The sequence below is a fragment of the Athene noctua genome, chromosome 1 (assembly GCF_965140245.1).
Source record: "Athene noctua chromosome 1, bAthNoc1.hap1.1, whole genome shotgun sequence".
In the NCBI taxonomy this organism is placed as follows: domain Eukaryota; kingdom Metazoa; phylum Chordata; class Aves; order Strigiformes; family Strigidae; genus Athene; species Athene noctua.
The window spans coordinates 58,096,292-58,112,643 of NC_134037.1; positions in this window are offsets into that span (position 1 = coordinate 58,096,292).

Sequence of the window (16,352 nt, forward strand, 5' to 3'; positions counted from 1 at the left end):
TGATCTTTGACTTGCTCATTTATTAAAATCATAGTACTGTAACAGAAAACCAGTGAAGAAAATGTAGGGTGTCTTGGTATATCTGTTTTAAATACCAAACTGTAATCCTGAGTTTCTCTCATCATTATTCCCGTCTGACAAGGTGTTAATTTTCAGAGACCAGCTTGCATTCCCTCTTGCTGACTAGATATAAACTGCTCCAGGGATTGCTTTTGATTTGCATTCTCCTATTAATGCTACCATTAGCCTTGATAGCTTTGCTGAGAAGGTTACAGAAAGTAATAAGTATATTCATCTGGGACCTTGTGCTTTCTTGTTTGGCTTATTTTGAACAGATTTTTCACTGTTGAGGAGAATTAACTGAAATACTGCCTCAGCCTTTACTTGGAAGGCAATGTTTGCTCCCCTGCTGTAAAAGCTTAGTGTCCTCCTGTCATCTTTGCCCCATCACTAATTATCTCTTAGCATTTATAAGTTGTCCTCCCTTTGGTTTAGATTTGGCAAAAAAAGTGCTTGAAAAAGATAAAATGCAAGTGTTTTATTATGTCAATTCATTAATTGTCTTTATTTCTGTCTTTGATTTGGCTAAGACAAAATTTGGGAATAGAGAATGGTACATACCAAAATACTGGTAAGAGGTAAGGTACAGTAAGGTGGATGATCTCTCACTTTAGGATTATCATAGTAATCACTGATATTATATCTGAACAGATCAAGAGAAAGTTGCTCAAAGATGTGGAAACTTTATTTTAAACACTACCTACAGATTCCTATAAGAAGCCACAAAGCTGAAACTAAATAATTTGAGTATGTGATGGCTACAAGAAAATTAAAATAGATCTCTCAATAGTGTGGGTAGAGAAACAACTACAGAGCAGGAACAAAATGCAGTAAACGGTGAACAGAGAAAGATTTTTCTGTCTCCTATGGCAATGTTGGCATGGGACGGGTGAAAGTGTGCACTGAAAAAGGAATGAAGAAAGAGAGTAGATAAGAGAAAAGTGAGAAAACAATCTAGATACTGTTTTTTTGTTGTGCAAGGGGACTGACCCCAGAGGCTGAGGAAACCTTGAAAAGAGGGACATACTTGCCTGGACAGAAGAGGGAAAAGGGAGGCAGGGAGGCTGTGTTATCTGAGTCTACCCAAAGCTTCCCATGAGCCAGATGTTGTCATGTTAGAAGGAGCAGAGTACACAACATAAAGTAGGGTTGCACACGGGCAGAAAGGAAAAGAGAAAGAAGGAAAGATCCACTCAAAATAAGTATAACAAAGATATGTTTGCGATGCTCCAAAATGGTTGCACTTAATTCCTACCTTTAGATGGGTGCTGGCAAGTCACTTCATTTGTCTGTGCTTTATGTCATGTGTAAAATGGTCTTGCTTCATCTGTCATCGATCTTGTTCAGGAATGGAACCATAATGGTTTGAGAAAGGGCTTTCACTGTGCATAATGGATTTTCTCCATAGAGGATTTCTGAGCTGTAGCCTTAGTCCACCCCAGAGTGGGGCCTGTCTTTTACTGTAGCACATATGTTCTCTCTCTAAATATATACACACAGTACATAGTCTATCACAAAGTTGTCTGTTGGCTCTGAAAGGGGAGATAATAATAATAGAGATAAGGCTGACAATTATAATAACAATTACAAAAAACCCAATGATTTACAGATAGATCTCTAGGTTAGGTACAATTGATTCTGAAAGTGAATGAAAGCTTTATTTACCCTGTAAATACATCGTTTTAATGCGGTTGCTGGAACCAGGTATTTACATCAGAGAAAACAGAAATATTTTTTGAGTTATGCTTACAGTTTCTCCCCCATCTTACAACACAGAGGGCATATTTAGCTGGGCACGGCTGCACAGTCTCTTCCTTTGCTCTGATGATTTTAGGAACGAGCATATTGAACTTAATTTTCCAACCTTGTCAGCGCAACTCTCACAAGCATTACATTCAATTAGGAAGAAAACCAAAACCAATTTAAAATAAATGTCAAATGGAAGAATCCACAATGAATAAAGTTGCTTGCTCACCACTGTAATGGCCATCCCACTGCCTCAGGTGCTGGGATTATCTCAAGAGAATAATGCTAACTACAGGTTTTTTCAGTTTATCTCAGGTCTCCACAGTGAGTCTCAATTTTCTAAGTATGTATGTTTTAAAACAGCTTTCCTTGTAAATGCAAATGATATAAGAATGGCCTCTTAATGGCTTATTTTTATGTCCAGTATTAACTTAAGTGTGTCTCATTTACTTAGCCTTCTGCTGCATACAGCAAAGGAGTCAAATAGTTATTATTATTATTATAATATTGCCTCGTGCAAGTGCCAGGTTATTCAGTGTGTCTCACATCATGTTGACTCCCCCAGCATATTCAAGTTTTTTATGCCTACTGTGTGCTGAGTTAACTGTAGTTTTTTAGTTGCCCCTGATTTCACAAATACATCTCAGCATAGATATTATAATTTAGATTTGGTTTTATAACAGCTATGCTCAGATGTCTAAAAATGACCTCAGCATGTACTTTGTGGAAACTGCATTAGAAATGAACTCACCCTGGGAGGATATTTGGCACAGATGTGTCCTACTAGCCATTCAGGTCCCTTTTGAAGTTAGTTTAAAATAAATATCAAGCCTTTTCTTTTTAATGTTAGATTATTTAGCATCTGTCATTGGATTTGTACCTTTATATTCTGCTGTGTAGTCAAAGTACTCTATTTATTATTTCCTGACACAGCTGATCCCATATCCTCTCCATCTATGTGTTATCAGTGCTTCACATCTTCTAGCAGGTGCTGAAATTTGTTCTGTAAATGTTAACAGAAACGGCAGAAGAAACTTGAACATTCACTAGAAAATGTCCTCGGAAAACCAGCAGTTGAAAGAACCCGACAAAAAACTCCTGCCAGAAACTATTTGATCATAAACCTCTCAAGCAGAAAATTGGCAATCACTGCAGAAACAATTCCTCAGGAAAGTATTCAACTTTCAAATAACCCCGAAACACAACTCAATATCATTTGATTTCCAGTGAGGGAGCCTAGCAGTCCATCCCTGTGCCAGAACCCAGTGCAAGGTAAAGACCTGCCTGCTGTTTCCACAGTCCCTGGAAATGACATCCTTGAGGAAGAAAGAATGCAAAAAATCATTTTTATTATAGGGATGATGATTCTCTACATGAGCTGACTCACACAGAAGTGAGGAAAAAGCAGAAATTCTTGGCTGATTTCTGTAAAAGTCCTAAGGTTTTTGTAAATCCCTGGATGGATTTACGGTAAGCAAAATGTATAAACCAGACACCATTAAGATCTGATAATTTCTTCCTTGCACACTCCCCAGGGGTGTGTGGGAGATAGTAAACACCAGAAGGGGCTGTATGTGTGTGTGCACTGGATCTGAAACACAAAATAGATGTGGTGTTAGCTGGCACATACATGCAGCATAAGATGCAAGGCGAAAATGAGTGGTTTGGGACCAGCGTCTTCCAATTGCAGTCCTAGCTGAAACAACCAAGGAGTGAAGCAGAAGGCTTTGCAGAAGCCTGCAAGGTTGTTAATTATTGTTCCACTTCTCTCAGGTGCAGTATACAGGGAAACAGAAATAGAGGTGGTTTCCTGCACTCTGGTATGTCTTCATCCACAAACACAAAAGGGTCTATTGCAATATGAAGCAATAAAAACTACTTTCCACACAAATCCAAGAGTTTCAGTGGGAAGCTCCACTAACATGGAGACTGAATTTTGAGCATACCGTTAACATGGGAAACACCTCTTGTTTAGTTGAGAAAAAATGTTACTGAGCTGAGTATGTAATAATGGGAAGTCTTTGGCTTGTGAGCATAAGCTCAGAATGTAGGGAGGTGGTACACTTACCCAATAGACTGACACTATAAAGGGTAAAAATCATAAAACAGCATTAGATTTAAATGTGAGATTATGATATGTGCAAACAAGGCAGTGTATAACTTTTACAAAGTTCAGCATATTCAGTTTTTGCTCTGCCACCTCATCTCCTTCAACATTTATTTCTCTCAGTCTGCCTCATTAGTATCTGTTTTTTTAAAGGTAGCTTTGGGGGATAAATGAAGTTACAGAACTGTAGACTGTGATCGGTAATTTTATATATGCCTAAATCATGAGTGACTTGCTATGAGAAAAAGTTTTGAAAAGGCTTAGTTTACAGTCCACAATGATCAAGATTAGTAGAGGCACGAATAAAAAATTTCATTTTCAGTCTACCACATTGGTTTTCATGTCATTGACTCCTGATTTTGACCAACAAGGGGAACTGGGAAGGACTGAACCTTACTCAACCTTGTTGAGTAAGCTCAGCTCCCAAATATGCTAATATTTTTCTTCTGTAGAAAGAATGCAGTCAGTCTGTGAATTGCCTCAAGTCCTTTCCTCTATGCAAATGGACTTCAGCAAAGCTGATTTTTCAGGATATGTGCTGATATGTGCCTGTGCATTAGATGTCAGGGATTAAAGTCCTCAAAGCTACATGTCTATATATTTGCATGGAAGAGGAAAGAAGTGTGACAACTGCTGGTGACAAGACTAAGGTAGTCTTTCATATGTATATGTTTCTGCCTCAGGTATTAACAGTAGCAGAAATGAAAAAAAAAATATTTAGGAGGGAATGAAGTGTTTTAATTTTTGCAGTGCATAATATACAACCAGGGGTAATAATATGGGAAATACCAAAGGGATTAAATATCTTCTGGGTATCTGAAAACTAGACCATAATAGGAAAGATTTAATAATTAGTATTTCACCTCTAATGCACATCAGTGTAGAGGATTCCAGTAAACTTCCTAGTTTCCAGCTTCCTGAGGGATAGAAGTGAGATGCTGTGTACAAGCAGGTCTATATTTGTGTATTATTGAAATGATACACTGATTATAGTATACAGTTTATAGACTGAAAAAGCAGTAGGAGCTTTCAAATCTTTTAGTAATTTTTAAAATTACAGGGAAAGTAAATAGTGTTTGTGTCTACTGCAATATAAGAAAGTGGGAGTTTATGATATATTCTTGCCTAACCCAAGGTCTGATCTATTCATAAATCATTTGCCAGCAGAAATGTATTTTTATTTCACTCTTGGTGGGAAAACATTCTGCTATAGAATTTATAATACATTTCATATTGATCATTTAAGGTACATTCTTAATCTTACTACTATTTAATAAAAAACAATGTATGACTAGGGAAACTGAAGCAGAAAAACTAACTAGCTTATTCTGAGGAAACTTACTTTATTTCTTCTCTCATTTAACTGTCAGTTTAATTTAATGACAATAAATATTGTACAGCCCAGTCAAGTATTTTTCCAATTTCTCTCTTCTCAAATACTCTTATGATTTTTATGAATTGTTTAGTGACCACTGTGGTATTATTTTAATTTTTTAGAATTATTGTCACTGGTATTGTGTTATTTTCACAATAAGTATTGTAGGAGAGGGGGAGGCACTTTAATGGGTCTTGGAGACAAGCTTTCTCTGATTCTTCCCTTATTATGAGCTTTTGAATCCATAAATGTCAAGTAAATATTTATTTAAAAGAAAATGAAATTACAAGAGATTATGATGAAAATTGAGATTATTACTTAGGCACTGACACATTATTTATAGTGAAACACTCTAACATTTTCCTTTGTGTAGCTGCAGGACGTAAATGCCTGAGATAGGTATCTAAGACAGTTCAGATGAATTATGCTTGGGCAGTGCTTGTATTTTTCCCCCATTGATTATAATAGGAGCTGAAGGTCATTAGTTTGGATTCAGAGACCTAATTTCTTGACATTTCAAGTTATGAAAGATGAATCCTGGCATCTGCTGGTGCTACCTGTGGTGACATTTTGTACTACCCCACATAAAACCACTTTGCACAGACATCCTTTTCTTCCATATTTTTATTAGATGGGTTGGCAGTGTATGAATATTCATTTCTACTACAATGAAGGAACTTTACAGTCCCAAGAACAGTAATTATTAGCTGCAACTACAAAGACAGCTTCCAAAAATCTTCAACTATTATTTTATTCAAAGCCTTATAAATGAGCTATTTTGTAATTTCTCAACATTTAATAGAAGATATTTTTTTTTTAAGTATTAGATCACTCCTTTCTGGATTAGTGCAGTACTCATGCTGACACTGGATCATTTGGCAACACCTTTGATGCTCAGTCACATTTGCTGTTCACCATTAAGACAGCTGGTGTCACAGGTCTCAGGTCAGTCCTATTTACTGTTTACTCAGTGAACATGAGCTTAAATGTCCAAGAATCAATAAGAGCATTTTCTTAAACTGGTGATGTATTCAGTGCAAGTGCTGTCACTCTGATTTTCTTTCCTGAAGTATTAACCTTCTATAGTTGCCCTGGCTTGGGAACAGCCATTGCCTAGATGTGATCCTTCAGTCTGCCAACTTAACTTTTCTTTCACTGGAAAGTCAAGCATCGCTTACTAAAACATGACTGCTGTTTTCTTCTGTATTATTTCTTTAAACTCTTGTGGGGTTCCTGAAGTAGTATCTTGTATACTTTAGTTCTTGCCTCAATTTGAATTCTGTGTTCACTGATGTGCATGGGTTCAGAAAGCCAAAAGTGCTGATGTTCGTTCTTGTTCTCTGATTTTGGCTGTGGCTCAAGGCTTTGTTTAGGGTGACAGATAGGAAGGTCAAGTACTATATTTGCCTAAGCATTATTTGGGGGATTTAAAGAATGAAGTATGCTTTGGATCCTTTGAAACATCTTTCACCATACCTAAATTACGTTCTGTGAACAACTCTGCTACCATCAATGATCAAAAGTAGAGAACAATAAAGTTATCCCAATTAAACTAAAGGTCACTCAGGGGTTCTAGCCAAAACTCTATATGAATTTAACCTTTTTCATATTGATATTTATGTCCACACATGTTGGGATTCTAGAGGGCTTTCTGCAAGAGAATGGACATGTGAGAAATCCTGCATGAGAACAAGACTGATAAGAGCCTCAGAGGAGCAAGAATGCGATAAGGATGTGACCCTGAATGAGGAGGGAGAAACTTGACGAGACAAACCACCCCCGGAAGGGGTTGGGACGGAAGAGGAAGTTACACAAGGCAGGTGCCTGGCAAGGCTGATGTGGCACTTTTTATCCAATCATAAGAAGGTTTAAAGTGCGGGCTAAGTTAACTGTCCAATCTTGAGGACTTGTACTGCATGTTACTCACGTGTGCGGGAGAACATTATAAAAGGGCTTTCTTAGTTGTAATAAACGGGCATTGCTTGATCACATTGGTCGTGTGCGTGCTCAGCTCTCCCGCACACACACATCATAGCATACTTGTTTCATATAAACCTACAAACGAAAGTGCAGCAGGAGGTAACGATGAACCTTGTCAAAAGAGAAGCTGGTAGTCTGTGTTGTGCATCTGAGTGTGGGCAGCTCAAGATAAAGTAACATAAAGTAACGTTGAACTGCTTTGGGCCCTTCCAGTGGTGGTGTGTCTCATGGCTGCCCTGTTTCTGTTAGAAATATTTAATTACAGCAGCTACAACAACATTTGGTATATGTGAAACAGTGCCTGTTGCAACCTAACCTTGATGTATCCCTCTTTTAAAACTCTTTAGTGCTTTTTCAACATTATTTACTTAATAGAAAGAGGCCTGTCCAGAGCAAGGGTGTAGGAATTTCAACAGAGATACTGTTGCAATACAGTTCTCAAAGATGCATGATCAGTGATTTAGAGTTGCTTGGTGCTGCCTGTTTGTGGTCTAGTGCCCCCCACAGTATATGCATGGTGTATAGCACATTTATATGATATATTCTGCATTCTTTTTGTGTTCCATTATTTTAAAAGTATTTTTGTTGTTACTTTTCATTTTTAGTTCAGCCTTAGGAGGACTAGCCATTTTCACTTGAATTGGATTTCACTTGAAGCCTCTGTCAGTGGAAAATGAAGGAATCAAAAGTTGTGTTTGCGGAGATGCACACATAAGGGGAAACTACAGTTATGTTTATGTTTTGCCCAGGTTCTTGCTTTTGTACTTTTTTCTGTCTGTCCATGATACATGTTTGTTTATTTGAGTACTGTGAACATTTTTCTGCTTTACTTTGGTCTGTTCTGAAAACAAAGCAAAAGAACTTAGTATACTCCGACTGCATCAAAATCAGGGACAATTGCAGCTATTAATGATGTGCATATGAATAGTTACCCAAATCTCTCATTTTTGTTATCTCTCAGAAAGGATCTTTTGCGGTTTCTTCCTATCTGTTTTGTGGTAAACCAGGTGAAAGTGGACTGCCTTGGTTTTGAGAGAAATTTCCTGTGGGATGGTGTTTTCTGCTGGTGGTATCTTGCTGTGAGGGGAGTTGTAGTAAAAAAGCAGATAACCTGTTCAGGCAGGCAAACCATTGACATCTGCCCTGAAATCTTCTTTAGCAAAGCAGAATATGCTGGAAAGTGTGAATAGAAGTAATTTAAAAGTGTTAGTTTAGAGAAAGCTGCTGTTTAATTTGTGCAGAGTTTGAAGGGGGTGAGAATGAATGGCCTCATGAGACCTGATATGATAAAGCTGGCTAACTCCAAGGAGTCCAAAAAGTACCCAGAAAGATATAGGAAATGAAAAACATCCACTAGAGCCCCCTGCCAAAGAACTCGGGAGTGAGAGATGAAAAAGAAGAAAGAAAAAACAGTGTTTAAGGAGCGTAGGAAGCGTTATGTGAAATCTGCAGCAATGGGGCAGCAATAGGCAGCAATGAAGTTGAAAGACAAGGAAAAACTGACCCTGTGTGTAAGGGAAAGGGAAAGAGATGCATCTACAACACCAAAATAATTCAAAATCCACAAAAAGATACACAAGTGATTGTGGATGATACCTGATATTTAAAAAAAACTTTCTCTTTTTTACTGTGTTTGACAATTGCTTTTTAGGAAGTAAATTGCAAATATGGCTATTTTCTCAGGCACACACTTTGCTCTACTATATTATTGAGGAAAATAAGCTTTCTGACCGCTGCCAGAAAGCAGATAAGGACTTATCTGGAGCTCTTAATCTGGAGAGTCAAGCAGTGAAAGGTGCTGTGCACTGGAGTGATGTTCTCTCATTTTCTCACAATACCTCAGAGATAGGCTGATCCATCTGGGGAATGGAAGACTGGCTTTTGAAAGGACACAGGGAAATTAGTTGAACGCAAATATGCATGAAGGCAGTGGGAGCCTCACAGTTAACATATTTTTTCCAGATTTTGTATAAAGAGATGTGGGTATTTTGAATGATTCTGGTGTTGCAGATATATCTTTTTGAAATGTTACACACAGAGAGGATGCCTCTTCGAAGAAGGGACATTCCACTGGCCAAGTGAATAGCTTAAAGTCCACATAACCCAGCACTGGGCATGGTTATGTGACTATCTGCACAGGCCAAGGGCACTGATCCTACCTGACCACCAAGGCAGAATGGTGGGTATTTGTTTGAGAGCAAAGGCTGCAGCTCCAGTTGAGGGGGTCTGCACCATCTATCCCACTGGTGGCTGATGCCTCCACCCAGACAGAGCTGCTGAAGGGGGAGGCTGCAGTGCAGACCTCAGACTGCAGAATGTGCCTGGATCTTTCTCCTGGGGCAGGCACAGGCAGCAGACCTGCCTGCAGAAGATGTGTCCAAGTGGAAGACCTCGTGCAGCAGGTGGCTGAGCTGCAGAAGGTGGTGGAGAAGACTGCATAGCATCAGGGAAGTTGAGAAGGGGTTAAACAGCTGGTTCCAAGCACACTCTGTAGTGGACCCACAGCCCATGGCCAAACAGCCAAGAATTCCCCCACTGGCACACACAGAAGGGAAGGGGGATAATAGAGCAGAAGAATGGAAGCTTGCAACAACAAGGATCTGCAGGAGGAAGAGACTTCCCCTGAAGCCTGAGGTGCTCTACCAGAACTACTTCACCTCTCTTCAGACTGAAAAGACCCATCACGAGAGACATGGGAGCTGAGGCAGCACAATCTACTCCCCATATAACAATCAGCTCAACTAAGAAAAGGCAACAGGTGATAACAGTCGGTGACGCCTCTTCTGAGAGGCATGGAGGCACCCATCTGCTGATGTGATGCACTCTCTGGAGAGGCACACTACTTACCAGGGGCTTGTATCAGGGATGTCACTGAGAGACTGCTGAGCCCTGTAAAGTCCACTGACTATTTTCCAATATTGTTTCATGTGGGCACCAATGATACAGCCAGGAGCAGCCTGAGGAGTATTAAGGACAACAGAGACATGGGAGTGGCATTAAGGGACTCTGGAGTATGTGACACTGTTCTGCACAATATCCTTGTCTGTAAATTGGAGAGACATGGATTTGATGGATGGATCTCTTGGTGGATAAGGATGGTCACACTCAAAAAGATGCGGTTAACAGCTCGACGTCCAAGTGGAGAGCAGTGACGAGTGGTGTTCCTCAGGGGTTGGTATTGGGACTAGTGCTGTCTAACATCATTGTCAAAGACACGGACAGCAAGTTTCCTGATGACAGCAAGCTGTGTGGTGCGGTTGACACGCTGGAAGGGAGACGCCATCCAGAGGGACCTGGACAGGCTGGAGGTGGGCCTGTGCAAACCTCATGGAGTTCAACAAGGCCAAGTGCAGGGTCCTGCACATGGGCCAAGTTAATCCTAAGCAAAACTGCAGGCTGGGCAATAAGTGAATTGAGAGGAGCCCTGGGGAGAAGGACTTGGAGCTATTAGTGGATAGAAAACTGACTGTGAGCTGGCAATGTGCACTCACAGCCCAGAAAGCCAACTGTGTCCTGGGCTGCATCAAGAGCAATGTGGCCAGCAGGTCAAGAGAAGTGATTCTCCCCCTCTACTCCACTCTCGTGAAACCCCATCTGGAGTCTTGTGTTCAGCTCTGGGGCCCCCAGCATAAGAAGGACATGGACCTGCTTGAGTGGGTCCAGAGGAGGCCATGAAGATGTTCAGGGAGCTGGAGTACCTCTCTTATGAGGACAGGCTGAGAGAGTTGGGATTGTTCAGCCTGCAGAAGAGAAGGCTTCAGGGAGACCTTGTAGTGGCCTTTCAGTACTTCAAGGGGGCCTACAGGAAAGGTGAAAAGGGACTCTTTATCAGGGAGTGTAGGGAGAGGACAAAGGGTAACAGATTTAAAGTGACAGAGGGTAGAATTAAATTAGATATATGGAAGAAATTCTTCCCTGTGAGGGTAGTGAGACACTGGAACAGGTTGCCCAAAGAAGTTGTGGATGCCCCCTCCCTGGAAGTGTTCAAGGCCAGGTTGGATGGATCCCATGGCAGCAGAGCTGGAACTAGATGATCTTTGAGGTCCCTTCCAACCCAAACCATTCTATGATTCATTGATTCTATGCTTTACTGGTTTTCCTAATTTGGCTTTCTGAGTCTTACTCAGAAGTCTCACAGCTTTCTGATATTTCTCTACAAACTCAAATATGGATGATTAATAATGAAATATGATGTTTAATGATGAAATATTTAGGAATGTAGTAATATCTTTCTCTTCTGGGGTGTAGGATGACTTACATCAGGACACTGCCATGTACAGGGACTAGGAGCAACCATTTAGAAGAGGGTGGTGAGACACTGTGGGCAAGTTATAGCTGTACTAGAAGCCAATCTGTCATTTTAGTACAATTAGCTCCACTCCCTGCTTCCAGAACTGTGTACCTCTTTTTGTTGGGCTTAGCATAGAGCTTCATTCCTTCATCTGTGTAGTCATGGGCCCAAAAGTCCCATTCTGCACCCCACTCCTGCATTGCTCTGGTCTGCCTGCAGTTCCACCTCACTCTCCTTGCCTCTGCCTCCACAAATGGGTGGCACTCACTGACAAACCCTGCTGGGGAGAGCAGCTGATTACAGCTACCTGCTTGTGCTGCAAAGTCATGCCAGCTCAGGTCTGGAGTGAGCACAGAAATCAAGTCCATCCCTGGAAACATTGCTGGGCTTTCTGATGTGACACTTTTGTTGTCAGGACTAAACTACTCTCTGCATTTAGTGTCAGGGGATTCTCTTCTCTCATGAGTGGCAGGTGTCAGTTAGGTAGTCAACAGTAGCCAGAGGGACAATTGAAATGGAGGACTACATGGAGATTGCATTCTACAGCATATAGTGTTGTTCTTACAAGTACAGCAAGATAAAAAATGTCCCTTACTCCTGCTTTCAGCATGCTTTGTTGTCTCTACTCATAGATTAAATTCAGTTCCCTGATTCTGGTGTTGAAATCTAGGGGTGGAAGAACAAGACCACTCTAAATCCACATAGCATCATCAGAGACATCCACTTGGTGGACTGGACCCAAGGGGAAATGAATAACTGTTTGTCAAGTATCAATATGATTTCACTGTTCCCAACAATGAATAGAATGCAAGACCCACCTCTTTGCAATTGTCCTCCCATAACAACAAGCAGTATTTCAATCACTTCAAAAATATATTTTAATAAAATATTTTTATCTGTGTTATAAATTAAGATTTCTGAGACACAGAAAAAAACCCCAACAACAAAAAACAATAGCAGAATCACAAAATCATCTAGGTTGGAAAAGATCTTGAAGATCATCCAGTCAAACCATTAACCTCACACTGACAGTTCCCAACTACACCATATCCCTCAGCGCTATGTCAATGCAATTCTTAAACACCTCCAGGGATGGGAACTCCATCACTGCCTTGGGCAGCCCATTCCAATGCCTAACAACCTGTTCTGTAAAGAAATGCTTCCTAATATCCAGTCTAAACCTTCCCTGGCGCAACTTGAGGCCATTCCCTCTTGTCCTATCACTTATTACTTGGTTAAAGAGACTCATCCCCAGCTCTCTGCAACCTCCTTTCAGGTAGCTGTAGAGGGCGATGAGGTCTCCCCTCAGCCTCCTCTTCTCCAGACTAAACACCCCCAGTTCCCTCAGCCGCTCCTCGTACAACTTGTGCTCCAGACCCTGCACCAGCTTCGCTGCCCTTCTCTGGACACACTGTGAGAGACTGAAATGTCATATGACTGTCTCAAAGCTTGCTTGTGTCTGTGCAAACCTCCAAGAGAAGCTGCTGTGGCCTGTGAATTGGTCTGGGGAATATGGCCCAGGGAAGCGGGAGTGTACTGAAGGATGCACCCCCACATTCCTTTGCAGTTGCATTGTCAGACTCCTTAGACAAGCCTCAAAGGGGCAGACTGTACTGACCTGGCTTCATCATGTAGCCATTTGTGGCTCTATTGTGTATGCCACACACTATGGATGCATTGCTAATGAACTGATAAGAGGCAAATGTTTCTGCCCAGAAGCCAGATGCAACAAAATCTGTGGGACCAGAGGAAAAAAAAAATAAAGGTGGGCAGATATGCTGATCAGCAGATACGATGAACTTAAAAAGACATCGTATCAAGATAAACTTTGCTCCCTGTGCATCCACCATCGAAGCCAGATCCGTGTGCACCCACCACTGAAGAACTGAAAACTGAGGACCAATGGGACACTGTCGGATCCACGGTGGTGACTATTCTTGCAGCTCTATCCCGCATCCTTGCTTTATTTCTGTCTTTTCCTTCCATTCTGTACTATTGCTATCCCTCTTCACTTTTTTAATAAAAACCTGTTTTGGGTATGTTTGTGTCTTAATCTCACTCTTGGGATTTTATCAACCTCCACCCCGACATTGGATCGGGACACATGCCCGAGTAATTCAGTGTCCTTTTTGTAGTGAGGGGCCCAAAACTGAACACAGGAATCGAGGGGCGGCCTCACCAGTGCCGAGTACAGGGGTAAGATCCCTTCCCTGTCCCTGCTGGCCACGCTATTGCTGACACAAGCCAGGATGCCATTGGCCTTCTTGGCCCCCTGGGCACACTGCTGGCTCCTGTTCAGCTGGCTGTCAATCAACACCCCCAGGTCTCTCTGACTGGCAGCTCTCCAGCCACTCCTCCCCAAGCCTGTAGCGCTGCTGGGGGTTGTTGTGGCCCAAGGGCAGCCCCCGGCATTTGGCCTTATTGAAACTCCTCCAGTTGGCCTCAGCCCATGGCTCCAGCCTGTCCAGGTCTCTCTGCAGAGCCTCCCTGCCCTCGAGCAGATCAACACTCCCACCCACCTTGGTGTCATCTGCAAACTGACTGAGGGTGCACTCGATCCCCTCATCTAGATCATCAATAAAGATGTTAAACAGGAGTGGCCCCAAAACAGAGCTCTGGGGGACACCACTCATGACCGGCTGCCAATTGGATTTAACTCCGTTCACCACAACTCTTTGGGCCCGGCCATCCAGTCAGTTTTTTACCCAGTGAAGCGTGTGCCCATCCAAGCCATGAGCAGCCAAATTCACCAGGAGAATGCTGTGGGAAACAGTGTTAAAGACCTTACTAAAGTTAAGGTAAACAACATCCACAGCCTTTCCCTCATCCAATAAGCAGGTCACCCTGTCGTAGAAGGAGATCGGGTTTGTCAAGCAGGACCTGCCTTTCATAAACCCGTGCTGACTGGGCCTGAGCAACTGGTTGTCCCACATGTGTTTTGTGATGGTACTCAGGATGAGCTGCTCCATCGGCTTCCCAGGCACCAAAGTCAAGCTGACGTGCCTGTAATATCTCGGGTCATCCTTCTGACCCTTCTTATAGACGGGCGTCACATTGGCCAATTTCCAATCTGTCGGGACCTCCCCATTCAGCCAGGACTGCTGTTAAATGATGGAAAGCGGCTTGGCGAGCACCCCAGCCAGCTCCTTCAGCACCCCTGGTCTATCCTATTTGGTCCCAACAGGCAGGTCTTTTAAAACCATTTCCTGGTACAACCACACACTGATAATAAACTCTGAAGTAAACAAAGCCAGAATGAAATGAATGCCTCATTTTTCCTTGGTTTTCATGCAGCATTTTTTTTCTTGGAGCTGTTCATTCTTTGGAATTGCAGTACTCAGGCAGTCACACTCAGAGTGGCTGAGGGCAAGAGGGGTTTTTTTTTCAGCTCATACTCTACAGAAAGAGTTTTTGTATTGGTGAGTTTAAGGAAAAATGAGCAACATCTTTTTTTTCTGAGCTTTCATCCTCTTCTAAGAAATTATTAGAATGTATGGGTGCTTATGAAACTGTTACTTTCTGAAAATTTTCTAGAGCAATAGAACATAATGAAGTAATTTACATATTCTGAGCTACTCATCAACAAGGTGAAAGAAAAGTCTGTGATATTCATGAATATTTTGGCAAGCTGGATTTTTTCAACAAGCATTCACTAAATTAGAGTGGTTCCATTTGACACTTGAATACTAAATTTAATTTTGCTTTGGATTAGGGTTGTTCATCTCACTCACATATCCTTAGCAATGAACTTTTTTTTTTTTTTTTTTTTTTTTTTAGTTCAGAGTGTGCAAATTTGAGAACTTAGGTCACTGAAGAGCTCTGACATGTTATCTGGATTTTTGTATCAGTTAAGGATTTGAACTATCTCTGTGTAACAGGAAGTCATTGTCTATGTTCAGCTCATCAGTAGGTAGGGTTTTCACCTTCTCTTCTGCTGCTATGATCAAACTGTTCCATGAAAATTAATTTATTACTCTTTGGGCTCAATAAGGAATGCCTCCACTGTACTGAGGCTTGTAATAGTGGCTTTATGCTTCTCAAGACATGCAGCAATGCTTGAGAACATAATGAAAAGAAAGGAAAAAGCCCAGAAACTGAAGAAATAATACTGTGTTAAAAAATAAGGTATTGATAAATGCATATATTTAATTCTATTTTTAAACATGTTGAATGTTAGTTCCATTTAACTGGAGATGGCATTTCAAAACCAAGATTTTGCTAAGACAGGGAACTCTTTGGAGGAACAGTCCTCCAAACTATGCACAGTTTTCATACATGGAAACATGCTGCAGGTAAGAAGATGAGTAATTAGATGTTTTTCGTTCACTACTTCATTTTTTAGTCTTATTTGAAAAGCTTATCAATGCTGGTTTGTTCCTTATCTAATCCATCTCATGAATTGCTACTAACATGCATAAATGATAGAACACCTTACTCAGAACAATAGGAAAAGTCTACATAAAAAATTAATACAAACTTTTAGGGGTAAAATTACTTTCTCTTACACTTTACTCAAATTTTGATGCCTGAATTTGTCTATTCTGTTGGATAGAGAAGATCATAGATCTTTTTTTTTTCTGTTTATGATAGTAATACTTAACCCAGAGAGTCAGTTGTCTGTGATGACAGCACATTTTTATTTGCACATGTATCTTTGAAGAAGAGTGTGTGAACAGAATTAATAACAAGAGATTAACCACAACAACAAGTGATTAGTAAATTTTAATTGGTTTAAATAAATACAGAAGAATCAGAAGGCCTTTTTAGATGTATTTTCTAGGCTATATCCTTTT